The sequence below is a fragment of the Stegodyphus dumicola genome, chromosome 3, assembly GCF_044657685.1.
Source record: "Stegodyphus dumicola isolate Sdum_Otavi_A_Nest chromosome 3, ASM4465768v1".
In the NCBI taxonomy this organism is placed as follows: domain Eukaryota; kingdom Metazoa; phylum Arthropoda; class Arachnida; order Araneae; family Eresidae; genus Stegodyphus; species Stegodyphus dumicola.
The window spans coordinates 239,596,587-239,615,962 of NC_140770.1; the positions used below are offsets into that span (position 1 = coordinate 239,596,587).

Sequence of the window (19,376 nt, forward strand, 5' to 3'; positions counted from 1 at the left end):
TGAGCCACTGTATTTTTCTTTCTTTACCTAGCAGTTACCTACACTGTTGCCACTGAACAAAATTATAAGTCAGTTTTCCGATAACCAATGAACGATTCATGAAACAGAAAAGTAAGCAAATAAAAAATTCTATGCTATATATGCATCATATGATAGATATCCAAGCAGAGACTTAAGCATTTATGTATTTAATAAAAAATACGTAACTGTGTAGGGATTTATATTTAGTTTAACTGATAATTTAAATTTTAGTTCAGACTTTCCTATAAGCCTTCATTCCCTTAAGTGTCAGTGCAAGAATAGTTAAATTTGGTAGCGCGCGTGACGTGAATGCAAATTCTACTTTTAGGAGGAAAGTTTAAATACCGAGGTTTTAGACGGAAAGTTAGACAGAGTTGGGATCGAGCAGCTGTCTCTGCCGTTAGTACGATTGCTGATTGCTGGTTCAAGTGGCTTAAATGCATTTATCTGCTGCGACTAGTTATAGAGGGGTCGAAGGTCGGTATTTCGCTGAGCCCTGTGAATTAGTTTAGCACTTGTTAAACATTTCAACTTTTCATTTTCAATTACCTGCTTTTCAGTTACCGCCCAAGTAGAGGCGAAGTTTGTTAGCGTCCAGTTGACGCAGTGTCAATTTTAAAGAGTTAATTAAAAGGTTTGAACCCTTCTTCTGTGTAGTTTCCTGCTACTCCGGTATCCAGATAGAGGTTAAACCGCCTGGACACTACAACTGTTTAAGATATAAACGTGAATCATTTTAACTACTAGAATTTCGGAGATCATTGATTAGTAAAAAAAAAATTCCTTGAAATTTTTGTACAGTGACACTTATTAGTTCTTACGCATGATGAATAAATAAAAACATTAATTAACTAAACTGAATAAAATGAACTTTTTGAAAAGATAATTTTTTTACAATTTTTAATTATTTGAATGCCGGTTTTAATTCATGAAAATAACTATTTTTCTCAACCGACAGAGTGAATCGCGTTCTTTTGTTGAAAGCGAAGGGGGGTTTGTGCTATCATTTGCTATTTTTATCACGTGTTTGGCATAGCAATGGGGAAAAGCGTTTTTTTCTTTATTGCTTCCAAGAACTCATTCACGAGTAAACCTCTTGTTTATTTCGGCAATAAATGACATTTTGAGAGTGCTTTCTGCACGTTTTCTGTGTCTATCACCAATAACTGGAAGAAATTAGAAATCAAATGCAATTTTTATTCTGCCACATAATGGAAGATTTGAAAACATTTCATCAATTTAAAGTAAGTTGAATTTTGTTGAATTAATTACGAACTTTCGGAAATTGTAAATTTTTTTTTGAAAAATTAATAAAGCAGCAAAATAGAAAATTTGTACTTTAACTAATGGGATAATTCTTGCAAATTAGAAATACTTTCGTCCATAGCTCGCAAACTCGAGTTCAAAAATGTAAACCATTTTTAATTCTACAAAATAAAATTGTTTACGAAAACGAAAATGATAACATTGATAACTGTTATCTGACCATGAATCCAGTGACATTCAATTGATCCCCTATGCAAGATTCAGTAGCTTGTTTAAAAATGTTTCATTTAATAGCTATTTCAAGCTTCTCATATTTCTCTTGAATATTTACAGAGATCTAGAAAGTGTTTTCATAGGAAATTCTACTTTTTAGCCCAAAAGGGCTATTAGTCTCGAAAAGCGATTTTTCGTTGATTCATTGTAAATGCGTTGTTTCACTTTTCATTCAAGTCTCTTGCCATTCGGCAAAGATTCGGCCATTTAGCACATGCAAGACTTTTATGTTTGAAATTTAACGTCTGTTGTTGCCTATTCACCACACATAGTGGCTTCGACGTTACGTTGATGTCCCAAAGTTGCAATTTCGTCACATGATATTTGTAATCGCGATACAACGTCACAGAGATGTCCTAATGTGATGTGTATGTGAATGTCGCATGGATGTCACATATTCGTTACATCAAACATTTAATGTGACTACAAGAATATTCTCAGTCTCCCATCTGACCTTTCATGATCTTGAGCACGTAATTCTTTAATGAGATGTATCTGTAAACACTGATTTTGCTCATGTTCCCATTACAATCTTGCTCTCTAATCTCCCTCTCTCTGATTCACTGTTAAATGTTTCAGTAAAACTTGCTGGAATAAATAATTTTTTTATGCTGATAGGTTGCGAATTTAATTTTTTTTTCTTAAAAATGTTGATAGGTCATAGCTTGTTTTTTCTTTGTATGATACTAAGAAATCGTAGAACTATATTCTATGATGAATTATATTCTATGACACATTCTACTGTATCTAGTGTTATCAAAAGAGGCTGACCAAGTTAAATATAGAGGCAATTTTTTAATTTTAGGGAGTCATTTTTATTTTGTAGATATAATTCAACTTTTGTAGTTTCAAACATTTAAAGGTAAAAAAGTAATTTATTTAATACATTTTATTGCAGTACTTTGCATAATGTTCTGCTATTTTTCAAAATTAATTACAGACGTCTGTCGTGTCACATAAGGCCTCCAAATTGAATATCTGTGCATGTCCATACAATTCGGAAAGTTAAACATTCATGTTCTATCTGTATTTGTGAAATAAATTCATTATCGTAGTCACAAGTACGTTTTCTTTTCTGTATCTTTAGTTTAGACTTATCTTGTATTTGAAAAGCAGTTCAAAATTCAATAGCCATGACCATATAATTCGATTGGTAGACAGTTAGAATATGTTCTCGACGAAGCGTTTATACGAGTATATCCCAGAGTTAACTGCTGATTTTTAAGCAATAGGTTATCTACGTCCAGAATTATCAGGATGATTCGAGATACAGTTTCGAGAAATTCTAATTATGCTCAGTATACTGATTACTTTAAAAATTCTGGCAAATTTTGCTAGATGATACACTAAAATAGTATAATACTTAGAAGTTACTGATGATTCATATACCACTGAAACTGACGATACGATTTTTTGTTTGATTTTGTGACATATGTAGCCCTTTTTATTGCAATTGGTACTACCAAACGTATATATATAAAAGTTACTTTTCGACAAATAACGAAATCTAACTATACATATTTATCACCAAAGTAGGATGTAATACGTATATAATAACAGAACAGAATAACTACATAATAATAACTACATATAAAATAACTACATATTATAACCACATGTATAACTACATACATAAATCTACATGCCTAAATCTAACTACATATAATCGGTAGATGAAACGGTAAGATTCGGTATCCACGAAGTCCCAACTCCTATCGTCTCATCTGCCTTTTATCTGCGCTAGGAAAAGTGTAGGAAAAATCAATAGTTAATAGATTATTTCACCATCTACTCAAGCTTAATACTTTCGTGATAGACAGAATGATGGCTTTCGAGCTGAAAAATCACCAATCCATTCTCTCATGGACCTAAAAGACAACATTTGACCAACAAGTAAGTGGGTATCACGCAGTACTTCCTCAATCTCCGAAGCGCGTACAAAACTCTCTAGTTGCTTTCTAGTTTTTTCATGTCTCTAGTTTAAACTCTCTAGTTTAAACTCTAGTTTTTTCATGTCTTGCGAGACACAAAATGCTCTAGCAACATCTGTTTTTATTTGTGGAAATTACCTGAGCAATAGACAAAACTTTATAATGCTTGGGCCCCCATCAGTCAGGGTAGAGGTTGCCCACAAGTTTCATGTGCTAGACTTATGGAATCTGACTTTCAATTGCACCTTTAATGCAGAGTAACCTTCTCACGCCTCAGTTATCGCTTACGATGATGCAGATTTCATAATAAGAAGAAACACAAGTGAACTCTTCTGTGATCGCCACAGTCAAATCAAGCTTCATATATCCGAAATAAAATCCACGGCACTCGTAATCCTAAAAAAGGCACTAAACTCACAAGTAAGTCCATATTAGAAATGAAGGGACATAATCACCAGTATACTCAAGTTCCTCGGACTGACATGGGATCCAGGTCTTAGTTGGATTTCATACATAATGGACCTCAGAAATCGTACTCTAACAACTGCGTACAAATTTCGGCAATTCAAAGATGAAACTTGGGGCATGAATCGACAATTACAGAAAATCCTCTACAGAACAGTTGCTGAAAACGTCACAACTTATGCTGCGGCAGTCTAGTAAACGAAAATGGAAAGAAGAAAACTAAAGCATCTTCTAAGCACCCAAAAACCGTTTTCCGTGAACATTATAAGTGCCTACAATGAAACTTCTACTATTGTAGTAATTATCCTAGCAGGACTCACGCCACTGCAAATATAGGCAGAAATAGCAGCAGAAGTAAACCACGTAACTAATACTTTGGATAATTATATTTCGGGTAACTGCAACATCTCTTTGTTTTCATTTTTATGTTAAAAGAAAAGAATAGCATGAATGCGCTCATCTCACATAGTCATCTGTACCTAAAAATATATTTTCCGAAATTTCACCTTTGTTCTGCAAAAATCATGTTAAAATTATTCCAAATGTCCAGATTAAAAAATAATTCTAATTTCATTCTATATTTGCAGAAATTTGTGAATAGCTATTCACTCAAAATTGCGGGAATCTTTGGTATTTTTCTTGCCGCTAATTGTGTCATTTTTAATAAATTCTCATAATAATTCTTAAATATTTTTCTTTTAATTTTTATATATTAATTAATACTGCTGTCATTTACATCAATATACAATAAATAGTGCTTACCTCGCCGTATGTATTGATTAAAATATAGAACTTATAAAGTTAATCATGTAAAAAGTTGAGTTTCATTCAGTTTACTGAAGGAGCTACTAATAGTAAATATTATTTTGAATGTTACAGTAAGGTGTATATTGGCAGAAAAGAGTAATGCAGATTTTCTGTAACTAAGCCATGGTAATACTAATTACTTTATGAACAGAAAGTATTAATTTTTCAAATTTGTTATGCTTCTATCTAATACACAGTGGAAAATTATGTTGAATTTATCAAATTTTAACTGCTAAGAGAGAACAGAATATGCTAAGAAAATGCCAGTATGATCCATTCTGGACCACATATGATGCATTTTGCATTTAGAGTTCTGTTTATACAGATGTGTAATTAAGTCACAAATGGATGACAATTATATAACTTTATAGAGTGTGATATAACCTTAGTACGATGAGAAAATTTGGTATGATTTCAATGAATACTTTCATTAATTTAAAAACTTCGAAGTTTCTGGAAATATTTTAACATGTTGAGAAGTATAACTTCACTGAATTTTAAAAAAATGTAGTTGTTATCCATTTTACCTAAAGAAATCTCTAAAATAAAATTACTAGTCACTTTAAAAATAGCCACTCTAAAAAACTACTCTAGTCACGTTAAAGTTGGTGTAGTGTTATGTGACATACCATCAACGTCTTTAATTACATTGCGGTCATGCCACTTTATGACATCATATAAATGTGCGACTTCAAAAGAATGCCGTATGTCACTGTGACATTGCATGACATTACGTAACGTGGATGCGATGTTGCAAATTTAAGAGTGTGGCAGGTAATTTTATAGCTACGTTGTCATGCTATTGAAGTGATAACAAACTAAATATTTAAAAGAAAATAAATGTCGTTATATAATAGCCTTATATAATAGGTTTTCTCTTTTCTCTTCGTGCAGCAGGAATTCTTCTGACCAGCAATCGAATGGTTCGGAGTTTCAAATACAGGGAAATCCTTCTTTGATTTTTTCATGTTTCCTGCTCCGAAATGAATTAAAAAACAGTCAATAAGTGGCACCTGAACTAACATGTGGAAAACATCAAGGTAACAAGAAAATTGGTCATCACATGGATTTGGTGACTATGTTTCTCTTCTTCCCAGTCACTTTTAAGTAGGAGAGAATATAAAGAACTTCTATCTTCCTCCTCAAGGGCCTTCGCAATGGAAACACGTGCGGCGAAAAGTGGGGAAGTGGACGTTATACGTGTACAGACAACATACGATTTAAGACCCTATATGCACTGTTGCCTCTTGAAAGCCCTCTATATTTGGCAGGAGGCGGGTCATCCTGTCGTTTAGTTCTACCTAAGAAAGGAGTTTAGAAAGTCGCCCCTGCTACTGCCCCGCCCCCCACAAACCGAGACAGCAGATTTTGAAAGCAATCTCTCAGTTCACACTGCTACCGCTCGGGCACGCGAGGTCACGACTACCAATTCCAAGGTTTTGCACTGGCGGGAACATGCACGCTTGGAGATTTGACTAGTCATCAGAAATGCTACCAGCCTGTATTACGCGGAATGCCTGAAGCCCGCAGTGGGTCTGACGCGGGGCTTGCCATCACCTCACCCTGAAAGCCATTCGAATATGAATCCGAGACAGTGTCCTGTGAACACCCGCAGGTCAAGTTGAACCTCCAAACTCAATGATTTTTATACCCCCGCTGCCGACACTGCCCAAGTACAGATCCTAGTCAGTAGCTTCAAAGAGTTCTCTGCGTCGACCCTCCCCTGGGGGAGTAACAATGGGGAAGTCCGGAGTTCGAATTCCGAGATTAACGCTGGTTCTTGATGTTTCTCGACTTCAAAACAATTCTCCAGTCTATTCGCATTCGTCCGGTCTATTCGCAAAGACCCAGTTGTAGACTTCTATTTACACCACTGGACATTGGTTAAAAACCTTAATTAATGAGAATTCTTTTTTCAGATTATTCTGTAATTTTGACGGATAATAACATGATTTTAATACTAGTAATAGGTAATAAAATATGAATTATATAATAGGAATATAAATATATAATTCATAAGTAAATGAAAACCAGTTTGTGTAAATAATAAACAAGTTTTGTGATACTTAATTAGCGTACCAATCCTAGCAATTTTGTTTGATAAATTCTTGAAATTTTTGACAAACTGTCGTAAACAGTACCCCCTTCTTTTTTGTCGAAATTCTTTAGTTACGCGAATAGTTAAAAACGTTCGCTTTTTTTTTTTTTTTACTCTCATAAAACTCTTAACTCAGTTAGCTCTCCTTTAACAAAAATAGAATACATATACCCAAAATAAAGTATGTGTAAATAAAGTCATCTGACAAATGCAAATGTCATGCAATTTTCAAACTTTTTCTTATTAATAAATTACTAAATTTGAAAAAAAAAACAAATAATAGTTGTTTTAATTATTTTAAACATAATTTACTTATGATATTTTTCAAAAAGTATTTAAAATACTTACAGCATTACATATCTGTAGGTAAAAATTAGAAGTCAAATGCATATTTATCTAAAAGGGAGACTTCAAAAGGATATTTTCTGAAATTAAGAGAAAGGAGAAAAAAATTAAAAATTTTTCAATCTATTAAGACTTGTAAAGAAGAAATGTCTTATTGCATTTAATGCTGAACTTTTGTTTATATTCGGATAGAATAAATTATTTGTCGAAAAAATGCAGTGTTATCATAACTAGCATATTTTGTTCGTTAAGAGATCTCTGCGAGTCATAAAAAGAAATAGCTAGCCGTCATTAAAAAAATGTGTATTCAATAGTAATGCTCTATGTTAGCGTTATTTGACTTCAAGAAAATACACACTAAACTAAGGAAATAATTATTTACACATTCTATCGGCAGTTGTTATATTATATTATACATCATCCATTTTATCACATACGAGTTCTTCATAACTGCAAAAGCAGTTACAAATACAAAACCATACAACACGAATATTTTAAATCTTTAAGTCGTATATATAGCATACTCTCTTTATATAAGCTGCGTAGCAATAAAATCGTTACTCTTTCTATAAATATCAGAAATTAATTCTTTCAAAGAGAGATAAAATGTGTTTATCCATTTTTTTCGAATACAAAAACTACAATGAAAAAAATTATTAAATAATGTAAAAAATATTATGCTACATACATGGTTAGAAAATTTAAGTCTGATATCTAATTTATGAAAAAATTGTGAAACAATAATAAATTTTCTACAGACAGTAGTAAATTTTAATATAATTTGCATGATTTTTACTACAGAATGCGTATTGTTGACGTTCAATATCAAGAAAAATTGTAAATACGTATATTGAACTATAACTTAGTGTTCAGATGTTGAAGGAATAATCGAAAATTATTTCACCGATTGAGTATGAAATAATTACTATATTGAAATTCGGACTATTGTAATGTTCTTGGTTATTTTCTCTATTATTTTAAGTCTGTTAAAGAGTTAACTCTTTAGCAGACTTAAAATAATCAAGAAAACTTCTGCATTATTATATGTAGCAACCTTTCCTAATGATTTCTAGTCTGAATGTAACGATTAATTGAACATTGTTTAGTGTAGAGGAGAATTTAATGATTGTAAATTAATATAAAATACTCCTAAAATTTATAAGATTGAAGGTTTTCAAATTTTGCATAAATTATAATTACAATAAAATAGCATTAAAAGATCATATTTTACAGAAAGCAATCTAAATTGAAAAAAAAATTGATTCTTACTTTTAATCCTTTTGATCTTTGGCAATAATTTTGAAATACCAGTGATAATTTATAGAAATCTTAGTAATCAGCATTTAAAAGTTATCAACATGAAGCTCAGTAATTAACCGGAAATGGATCGATCTTTCTGCTTTGTCAAGGCACATTTGAAATATCTTTATGCTGTTAGAGAACGGGAGACTAAAATGTGAAAAAGAAACCACTGCTAGTAATAAAAGCTAAAGCGACGAAATCCCTATCAGGCTTAATAACAGAAGATAGCCGTTTAATAAAACAGTAGATTCACCTTAACGCTCCGCCCTAAAACTTATCCGGACTCTTTTTCTCAGCAAAATTGCGAGTTCTTCCGCTAATCTCTCGGCTATAGACGGCGCACTTAGGACCACACAACTCGGTTCTTTATATATTCTTTTCTGCTTTTTTCTTTATACTAGACCCTAAATACTTCGGAAAATAGAAGACGCGGTAAGAAACAAAGCAGCTACGATAACCTAAAAAGAAAGTAGAGAAAATAAAGAAGCAATAACAAAATGGCGTCGAAATTCCTTCTGCAGAACTGCACACCAACAAATTGCGCGATTCTGGATTCTTCCAAAAACTTCGGAGAATAGAACAAAAAATAAATAAAAAAATAAAAAGGGGAAAAGAGAATCTTCGAAGGGGTGAGCTGAGGAGGGAGAGGATTGAAGGAGGTGTGCGATTGGAAATATTTCTGGGACACACATAGTTCCGTTACAACGAAGTGCGCTCCATTATACGCAAACGGAGATTTCTTCGGCCTTAATGGCATTGTTTTTTGCCCTCCGCTGCATTTTGGCTATTGAAAGGCATGAAAATTATCCCGGGAGATATGAAGTAAGGATGCTGTTCCCTGTATCCTCCCTGTCGATTATATGAGTGAGAAACTGTTAGATTACTCTTTTGTTACTATTTTGTATTCGGAATCAACTGTAACAGTAATTCTACTATTCTCCTTTTCTCTTTTCTTTAAACTGCTATAAGTCTGCGAATTCATGCGACTGACATTATTTTATCCTCTTCGTTTGGTGGTCGAAATGAGTTATCGCTAGTTAATATGAGTGTAAATGATTCCAGATGAGTAATTATTTCAGTAAAATCCCGTAGAGTACATGAAGATTCTAACACTTAATAAATTAAAGTCCTCAAGTTTATATCGTGTCCACGAAAGGTCCTTAACTAACTTTATTTTCGAACATGTTGATAATAAACACGTACTTCCGTTTATAAAATGTTTTCAATGAAGCAAATATTCATGTTTGAGCATTTTTAAACATAAAGAAAACAGTTTCGTAAAACTTACACGTATACGATTACACGTGTAATATTTTATACGCTCCTGACGTATATACGTACTACTATACGTACACTTAGGAAAATTTAATACTCGGTATAAAATATAATACGTAATGTTTAATTCCCGTGTGACAAAAACTGACCAAGTATTTGATATTATAATCAAGGATCATATTCAAGGGCTGTGCATAAATTCAAGAGCGAAGTGTTTGCATTTGTATATAACTAAAAGTAAAATATAAGATTAGAATATATTAGATTATATTTTGATGCTATAAATTTAAGTGATGCGCAGCACAATGCAGATTATTTTTAAAAATATTTTTCAATGTAATTTTATTTTTCAGTGTTAAGATCTTATTCGCCGAATCTTACAAAAATCATGTTCTAGAAAATACTAGCAGATTTCAGCATTCGCATGTAGCCAACTATGAATATTACTTGCATATCAGAAATGAAAAATATAATCACTTTTTTTCTACTCCAGTTTATGACTATAGCAATAAAACTTCACGAGAATAATTAAAAAGTATTTTTAGACTAGACTATTTATAAACCTAGATACTAGTAATTCACTGAAGAATATCTTTGAATGTAATTTAAGAAGAAAAAATCAATCTCGAATTATTCTAAATTGTTTATTAACCGACCACTTAATGCAAACTGAAAATGACGTCAATAATCGCAAATTTTGAAATTAAATCTTTTAGTCAATTTCTGTCATACGGGATTTAAGCATTTCGTATTTTATTTTTTATAGCGAGTACAGAATTTTGCCACATCTAAATATTGGGAGTGGGAAAATGTATAAAAAGCTAGATTTCACGATTTTTACAAAAATGATATCTTTAAAAACAGGAATATTTGTGTCATTTAAAAACTTTTGTAAGTGGAAGTAAAGAATGTCCCATAAAGAATACAACTTTTGAAATGGTCCACCATTCCTGTTCTAGCTACTTTATTACTTAATTTCATCAATAAATTTGTATGTTATTATGCACTCAAATGTCGCGTTCTTTATGTGACATCCTTTATATGTCTGCGGCCAACAGTGATGAAAATTAAGTTCGGGTAAGGACTTTAATGGCCATGATGTATAACTTTGAACGATTTAATTTTAGTGAGAATTAAAAGCGTATAAAGCAAAAGTGCTGAGGAAAGTTTAGAATTAAATTCCTTATAATTTTGCTTAATTGAGATATTTTGCCAATATATGAAGAAAAATTTTAAATATTAAATACGCTGAAGGCAAATATTTCATAAGGTTTTTATATCAGCTGCGTACAACAAAGTAGTCATCTTTCTGCTTTTAAAAACAGCTGAGAATAAAATAATAAAATAAAAACAAAAAATAGAACAAAATGACGGATATATGATTTTTATGAGTATTTTTTAACTAAATCACGGTACTTAAATCTTTGGTCAAAGTCGAATTTTAATCTACTTCCTAATAAGCTATCAAGTTCAAAATTTTTACATGCATTGTTTATAGATAACAATACAATATTATGAAGAATGTTTTCAAAATTGGATTTATTCGCACGTATTTTCATATCTTCGTTTAACGAAGAAATTAAAAATCTCAGAATTTTCCTGTTTCCAATATTTGTTAGGTAAGGTTACGTTATTTGAATATGGTAAACTAGACAAGGGCTATCTGCCATCGTGAAGCATTTTCTAAGGAAAACTGTCTCCGTATTTACGTTACATATGAGGAAAATCATGCAGCCAGCTCATTCGCATGGGTTCGGAACCAGAATTTGTATTCCCAGATAGAACGGAACAAAGCTTTTTGAAAGAAATTTGTATGGAATTTTTAAATTAACTTTTTAGAAAATTTTTGAAAAATCATCCGAATTTCTCGATTTTTTTAATGTCTATTATTTAAAATTTCAATATATAAAACTGTATCTGTTTTAAAATTTTGAAATTTTCGCAGTTTATATAACAATTGCTTTGCCCTCTTTTAATACGATAATGATAAATAAATATAAATTTTGCGGTCTGTACATTAAATGTATATATATATATCATTACGTCACACTATTTTCCTTGCTTACCGTATAGATTTCTCGTATAGATGTTATTAATCTAACTTCCCTTGCTACAAAGAAATACTTGCAAAAATATTAAACTACCTATAAAACTCGCATTTTTTTAAATATTATTTCTCCTCTCTTTATTCCCAGATAGGTTTTACATTTAGAATTCATTTTATTTTATCGCTATGAAAGAATAACAGGATTGATTAGCGTTTAAAATTATTTGCAATAAAATCTATCGCGTCATTTTTTATTTTTTCCCATTTTATTAATGCATATACTATTTCAGTATTTTATTTAAAAGTTTGTTTTCTTATTTTATTACGGCATGTAACAGTATAATCTTTTATGGGACTTTATAATTATAACACTCAGAAATATATCTTTTACAATGATTTTAATTTTTCACAGATATTAAATAAACTCTTTTCCCACTTAAAAGAAGAATGATATAAGAAAAATATTAGTTAGGCGACTTCTCAGAAATTATTTTAAAACTAGCCACTTTTTTATAAGCTGTTTTTTAACTTTCTCATGGTGTGCTTGTTACTTTGTTCAAAACTTTGACGTCGACTTTTAAACTAATACCTGATAAGTTATTTAGCTCAAATTTTGTGTACATTTTCATTGTTTATGAAAATACAATATGGTGAAGAAAGGTTTCTCATAATTTATTTGAATTTCTTAAAATTTATTTTTAAATGATTTTTCATGAATATTTAGTTTAATGAGCAAATAAAACTCCCATAATTTTACGTTTTGCACCATGGGATAGAGTAGACAGAATATTGTTTAAAAGAAAGTTAAAAGTGACGTTATAAATTTAAAATTATTACTTAAAAATATTTTTAACGTGATGTTAATTGTTTTGGGAAAATCGCTGGAGGTCGCCCTTTGATGTGACAGAATTGTTGGAAGTTAAAAGAGATTATTCGTTATTGAGAAATAAATTTTTGGTGTAATAATTTGACTTCTATCATGTCATTAAGGCTAAAGAAACGAAAATAAAAAAATAATAAAATAAGTAAAATAAGTTTTTAATTTAAGCTTTGAAGTACATAAAACTCAAAACAATTAACTAATTAAAAGGTTAAAAATTATTTATCATACAGTATAATGAAAACAAGAGATTGAATAAATGTCTTTACAAAATTCAGTTATAATTTTTGCATCACGAATAATAAAATCGTAGACGCCTAAATAAGAAAACCTGTTAACCAATCTGCAATGTCAAAAGACATAATCATTGTAAATTTACCCCCGGCATCCCATGTTTTTGATATTCGTGATATAAAATTGTAGACGAGTTTTGCAAATGTAGTTATTTATTTGTTTTTCCGTTAAACTAAGTGTAGATTACTTTTTTCCTGTTCATTTTCATAATTATATTATGAGATTTAAACAAAGCTTATTTTACCCCAATTTTTTTTTTCTTTTCTTTTTTTTTTTTTTTCAGATTCTGTCATAATATTTGAAATTTAGTTTCAGTTTTACTGTAGGAAACACGTTATTATATATATGATGAAATAAATTCATCTTGTAAATAAATATTGTTGCGTTTTTCTTTTCTGACACCAGTTGTTACGTTATTTTCTTCCTTCACGTTCGTACGGGCTTCGTGTGGATTTGGAGTGAATAACGACGACACTGGATGAAGTATCGAAACACACTTTATTTACCAATATTAATCAGGACAGCTCCAAAACACTTTTACAGTCGTCGAAGATATACTATAAACACGCTGGAACAATCAGCGACACAGCCTTCATATTGTCAGGCAATAACGATGGAGACAGCTTCACTGCAAAGCACCAGAGTACAGCTCCCGACTCTGCTCGGTCGTTCTCGGAACTCCACGTACTCTCGAGACTCTCCGAGCTACAGGTCGCGATGCACTCGACGACACACAGAGCACAGCTCCCGACTCTTCTGTTCAGTAACTCACGGAGCTTAACACACTCTCTCGACGATGCACTAACCGCGATACACTAAGAGACTCTTCGATGCACTCGCTGGCCAGCTGTTAACTGGATCGTCTCCGCACGGACTAACTAGATGAGACGCACTCACTCACTAACTGACTCACCAGCAGGGTTTATATAGCTTTCGGCTTGTATTCGAGAACATTCTGGGCTAAACCGGTAAGAATTCGTTCCAGAAAGTTCTCCATCCGTCCATGGCATATCGCCAATTTTGTCGCCAAATGTCGCCAAGGGGTAATTTCTCGCCAAATGTGACAATTCTGCCTTTCCTTGCCATTTTATAGCAACCCTAAAACTACTTTGAGGGGAAGCCATCTTACCGCGCCTGGACATTTCGTAACAATATTTTTAATAATAAGAACTGTTATGTTGTTCGTATAATGTATGAACTTTGAAAAATTGAAAATGAATATTAGAAAGCATGGAAAGAACATTTATAGATAGCTAGTCAGCTATAAAGCCCTTACCTTTACAAGTATCGCGATAAACATATATCAAGAATAATGAGGCATGAGTTGACAGCGCTTTCTTTTTGACGTGATGCAAATTTTTTTTGCTTTTGTTTTATCGCTTAGTTAAAGCAACACTAGCTTCTTTCAAGCGTTAAATGAGGAAATGCTATGTATAGATGTATGCATCAATTAAAAATTTTACAAAATATTGCCCAGAAAAAAAATCATCTAATTGCATGAAAGTCGTTTAATGCATTTTAATGAAGTATGGAAGTGCAAAAGGATTTCAGCGCTACATTTCTGTTATTGTAAATAGAAAAGGGAACACCTTTGGGACTAAGTTTAAGTTGTGCTTTGTAAGAAACAGCAACAACTTCTTAAACTGTGATAAAAAGCATAATTGAATATTCATAAAAATTACTAGTCATTGTAGTAAAAGAACAGATTTCAATAACTGAAGGTGTACGAAAATCGTACGAAGAATAGTAGCTCCTGGGCTTAATTTCTAAAATTATAAGTGCCAGAGCCTTATGGAAGACCTTCAGGAAAGAAATACAAAATTAAATACATAAAATAATAAAGTAATTAATAATTAAAATTAAAATTCAATAAAATGCAAAGAGATAAATACGAATTTATTAAATTAAAGGTAAATCTTATGTATATGCGGCTTAAGTGTTTGTCGCCGATAGTTTATTGGTTGCTTGCGTAACTGTAAATTGTTTTATTCCCCGTGCAGTGCAGCGTGTGACAAATATTAAGACAGAAAGCTAAGCCGGGAAAAATAAAAATACAAGAGTACGTGCATTTAGCATTTAATAAACAAATTTAACATCTATATATAATTGAATTCGGAAACATGGAACCGGCAAAAACCGGCAACGATGAAAAAACAACTAAAATGAAATAAATAAATATCTTTGTTATATGCGGCTTAAGTGTCTGTTTGTCGCCGATAGTTTATTGGTTGCTTGCGTAACTGTACTAGCTAATGTTCCCACGGCACAGGGTTGCCGTTTCAATTGAGACGTAGACAATTTCCTGTAAAATTTGCCTTTACTATGACCATCAATAAGTCTCAGGGTCAAACACTTAAGCGTGTTGGCATTTTTTTTAGATGAGCCTGCATTTGGACACGGTCAGCTTTATGTTGCCAGTTCAAGAGTTCGTGAAAAAACGGACGCAAAATTAAAAATAATTGATGGTCCTCTGCAAGGCGAGCTTAAAAATGATGGAAAGATCTACACAAAAAATGTTGTGTGCAAAGAGATCTTTGACATGTGAATTAGCATTTTATTATTTAAATCACCTTTATTTATTGAGCTAGCAGTGGCTCTTAAGAAATGTACCGCCAGTGGTTTCCTTCATTGCACTCTATTAAGCAATTAAGCAAGTAGAAGAGGAAAATCCAGTGGGGCAGTACGCAAAGGGGCCTCCTCGCCGCCTGTCCTGGGTAATTAATTCAGTTTGAATTAGCAGAAACATTGCCCAAATCACGTTAATTACAATTTATAATATCTAGAACAGAGGTCATTTCGTATGACCGCCGGACTTTCTAGTAGGTAAATAATAAAATAAATGCCGGACTTCATCTTGTTTGGGGCTTTGGTTGGAATTACAGTTTCTCTCAAAAACTAAGAAATAACCAAGAACTGAATACACAGTATAATGTACTACTTCAGGGTATGAAACAAAGAATATTCATTTTTCCTCCACACCAATAAAAAAAGGTTAAAGTGGTTAAAGAATGTAGCTCAATTATGAGAATAGAGTGACGGCTATAAACAGTAAGAAAATATGACGGAAATTTGAATTCAGGATGTACAGGTATGAAAACCTAATTATTCCCCCACCATTTTAAAATATCTTTGAAGCAACTAAACGTCTTTTCTTCATGAATTTAATTACGACTGTGAAATATTAAAAGAGGAATATTAGCTTCCCTTTCTGAGGAGGGAAAGACTAAACTCATAAGGGTTCCATACCAGATTTTGTAAAATTAACTTTAAGGGTTCTTTACTTTTTCCATTTTAGTATAGTATGCTGATAAGACTCTAAGGGGCGCATGTGATATTGAATCGAATTCAAAAGAATATTAAACATTTGTTAGCTATGGCTGTTTGAAGTTAATTATGGCTGTGAAATGTTAAAAGTGGGAGGAGGGAAAAACTAAACTTATAAGAGCTTCCATATTACATTTTATGAAATGGACTTAAGGGTTCTTTATTGTTTCCATTTTAGTATAGTATGCTGGGACTTCAGACAAGACTCTTTAAAGGGCATATGAGATACTGAATCGTTAAGTTATATTAAAATCCATAATCTCATTTCTCAATTGTGAGATAAAAACAGAGGCAAAATACAACAAAAGTTTATTAGCAAAGTATTATGTTATAAACTTCATTTCTTGTTCGTAAATAGTAATGATAAATCGTGTGAATCAAGAAATATAGGACTAATTATCAAGAATTACATAGATAAAAAGAGATAGTTATTTTTTTGTTTTGTTGATAGAAAACTATGGCCAAATTTTTCGACTTGGGATACTTTTCTTTAATCTCACATTTTTTGGTATATATAGTAATAATCAAATTATAAACTTTGTTGATGAAGGCAAAGTATTGTACCACAAACTATAATTAATTATAGTTTAAGATACAATCACACGCCGAAAAATTATTAATTTAGAAGTTAAACAACAAAAATCAGCGTTATATTTTCAAATTTTCTGTGAAATGTGATTTTCACAGAAAATTTGAAAATAAAACGCTGATTTTTGTTGTTTGACTTATAAATTAATAATAGTTTATTAACATAAACTTAGCATTTAAAAAGATTATTACAGTCACTTAAAGACTGTCACTTTTACAAAGTTTCGTCAATAAGATTTTTCATGTTATTATAATAAGATTATTTATTACCTTTCAGAGAAATCTGTTTCATTGGCATTTACGAACTGTAACCTATATTAGTCATTCAGTGCTAAGAGAACTAAATCCATAGTTAATGACATATATATTTTCATAACTTGATTCTAGCATTTCAATATTTCGGAAAGGTTCTAGCCGTAGTAAGAACTTCTTTTCTAACTAGAGAAGATTTTGCTTTTCTGAGAATATTGCAAGCCATTAGAAAGTTTTTAAATATTGCTTTAAAATTTAAATATTCTTTACTCAATCGTAACAGCCAGTTAGACTTTAACATTATATTCCTCGATCGTTTATTCACGAATTGTACAAATATGGGTGTGGTGTATTTAATTATGGCAAAGCACACGAGGGCTATCTGCCTAAGGGGAGGGATGCCTTCGTGGAGGACTTTCTAAGGGGAACTGGCTCGTATACACGTTACACATGGGGAAAACCAGGAAAACACCCATGCAGCCAGCCCGTTCGCGGGATTCGAACCTCGGACCGAACTACCAGTTTTCAGCGACTTTACCGCTCGGCCGCTGGTGGACTGTACAAATATGAGAAGCATAACTAAAGAAGACTCGTTAAATAGAATAGACTCGTTTGGTTAATCTCAGAAATAAATAAATAAATGATAATTCTTAGGCAATGACTTTGCTGCTTGCGAAAAATATCTCTACCTTTATTAATTCTCGGATTTAATGTCAATTTTAAAATATATAATTACATTGATGAAATACTAAAATACAGACAGATGAATGTTTAGTAACAAAGAAATCTAAAACCAGGATTCTCAAACGCGAGTCACACTGAGATCGGTGACGGGTTCACTCGATCACTTTTAATCAAATCATTTAAGTCCGAGGGATAAGTAAAAATTATCTGCAATTTATTAACAATTTTAAATAGCACTGCTGATAAAGCAGGTGTTCGCTGGAAGAGTGTCCTGGTTCCGATCTACAGCTGCTGTTTAATTCTTCTTTTACAGGATTTTGCTTAACAAATATAATAATAACAATAAATAACTCCTGTGAAGAGATTAATAAATAACTACTGTGAAGAGACTTAGAAATTGAAATACAAATCGTTTGATTCTTTTTGAGGGTTTTAGAGCGCAATTGGTGTAACTCTCATTTTTGTTATTATTGTGAATTGTAGAAATTAGTTTTAAATATGCTTGTGGAAGTGAAAAATAATAAACTTTCAGTGTTCTTGGTTACTAGGCCTTAAATTTAAAATTTTCGATCATAAATGACGTTATGTTTAGGAATAAAATATTTTCCCATTCTTTCAGAGCTCATTTATTTCATAGTAAAGCTGATTTATACAAAATACGTTACCTAAGCTTGCCATTATATTTACTTATTATAAATGAATCTCAACTCACTCGCTTTACTTGAGAGTATAACTCTAGTTAGAAAAAGAGCAACTGATCCACAATAGTCACTTTATTTGAGAGTAATAATTAGTTAGAAAAAGAGCAACTGATGTACAGTTGTCACTTTACTTGAGAGTATAACTATCTAGAAAAAGAGCAACTACTGCGCAATAGTTAGATTGACTGGAATTTTAGACAAATGAAGCTCTATACCATAGCTCTGTTTGCTATGAAATAATTAGAGAAAGTCGTAATTCAAATGATAGGTTTCATCAGACGAACATCGGTACAACAAAAAGCGAGGTAGATTTTTCCAAAGTCTAGCAACAATGGTATAGGAAACGATCTAAAATACGTAGGAGATAATTATACTATTTAATGTGACCCTTATCGTATAGGCCTTGATGTGTTTAAACGTATTCTACCTATTGTAGATTCATTATATTAAAAACTTCTCAGTATATACTTTTTCTCTTTTATTAAATTCGCAACATCAGTGTCAAGTATAGAAAATGCTCAGAAAAATAATGAATTTTTTTTACTTATCTGAAATTAGAGTGATTAATAATGCACTATGCTGAAATTTTAATCAGTATGCTCAGTGCACAAAAATAAGCATTTTGGTACGTTTTTACTAATATTTTATGTTCTTAAAGGCATAGATTTTTGTTACAAGATTTAATGTAATTCAACTATTACAATATTAACATAATTTCTGTATATTTAGTGTGTTAAAAACGAAATGACTATTTTACCAATAGAACATGTATAGAGGTAAAAAGGTAACATTTATGGTAACAGAATACTCCTTCAAATGCCGA

General features: G+C 31.7%; 1 protein-coding gene across 1 annotated transcript in view; it reads right to left on the bottom strand.

The window, feature by feature from the left end:
* LOC118184709 (protein lin-28 homolog) overlaps window positions 1-19,376 on the bottom strand; it is a 421,219-nt gene that overhangs the window by 333,945 nt on the left and 67,898 nt on the right. The window lies entirely within an intron of this gene.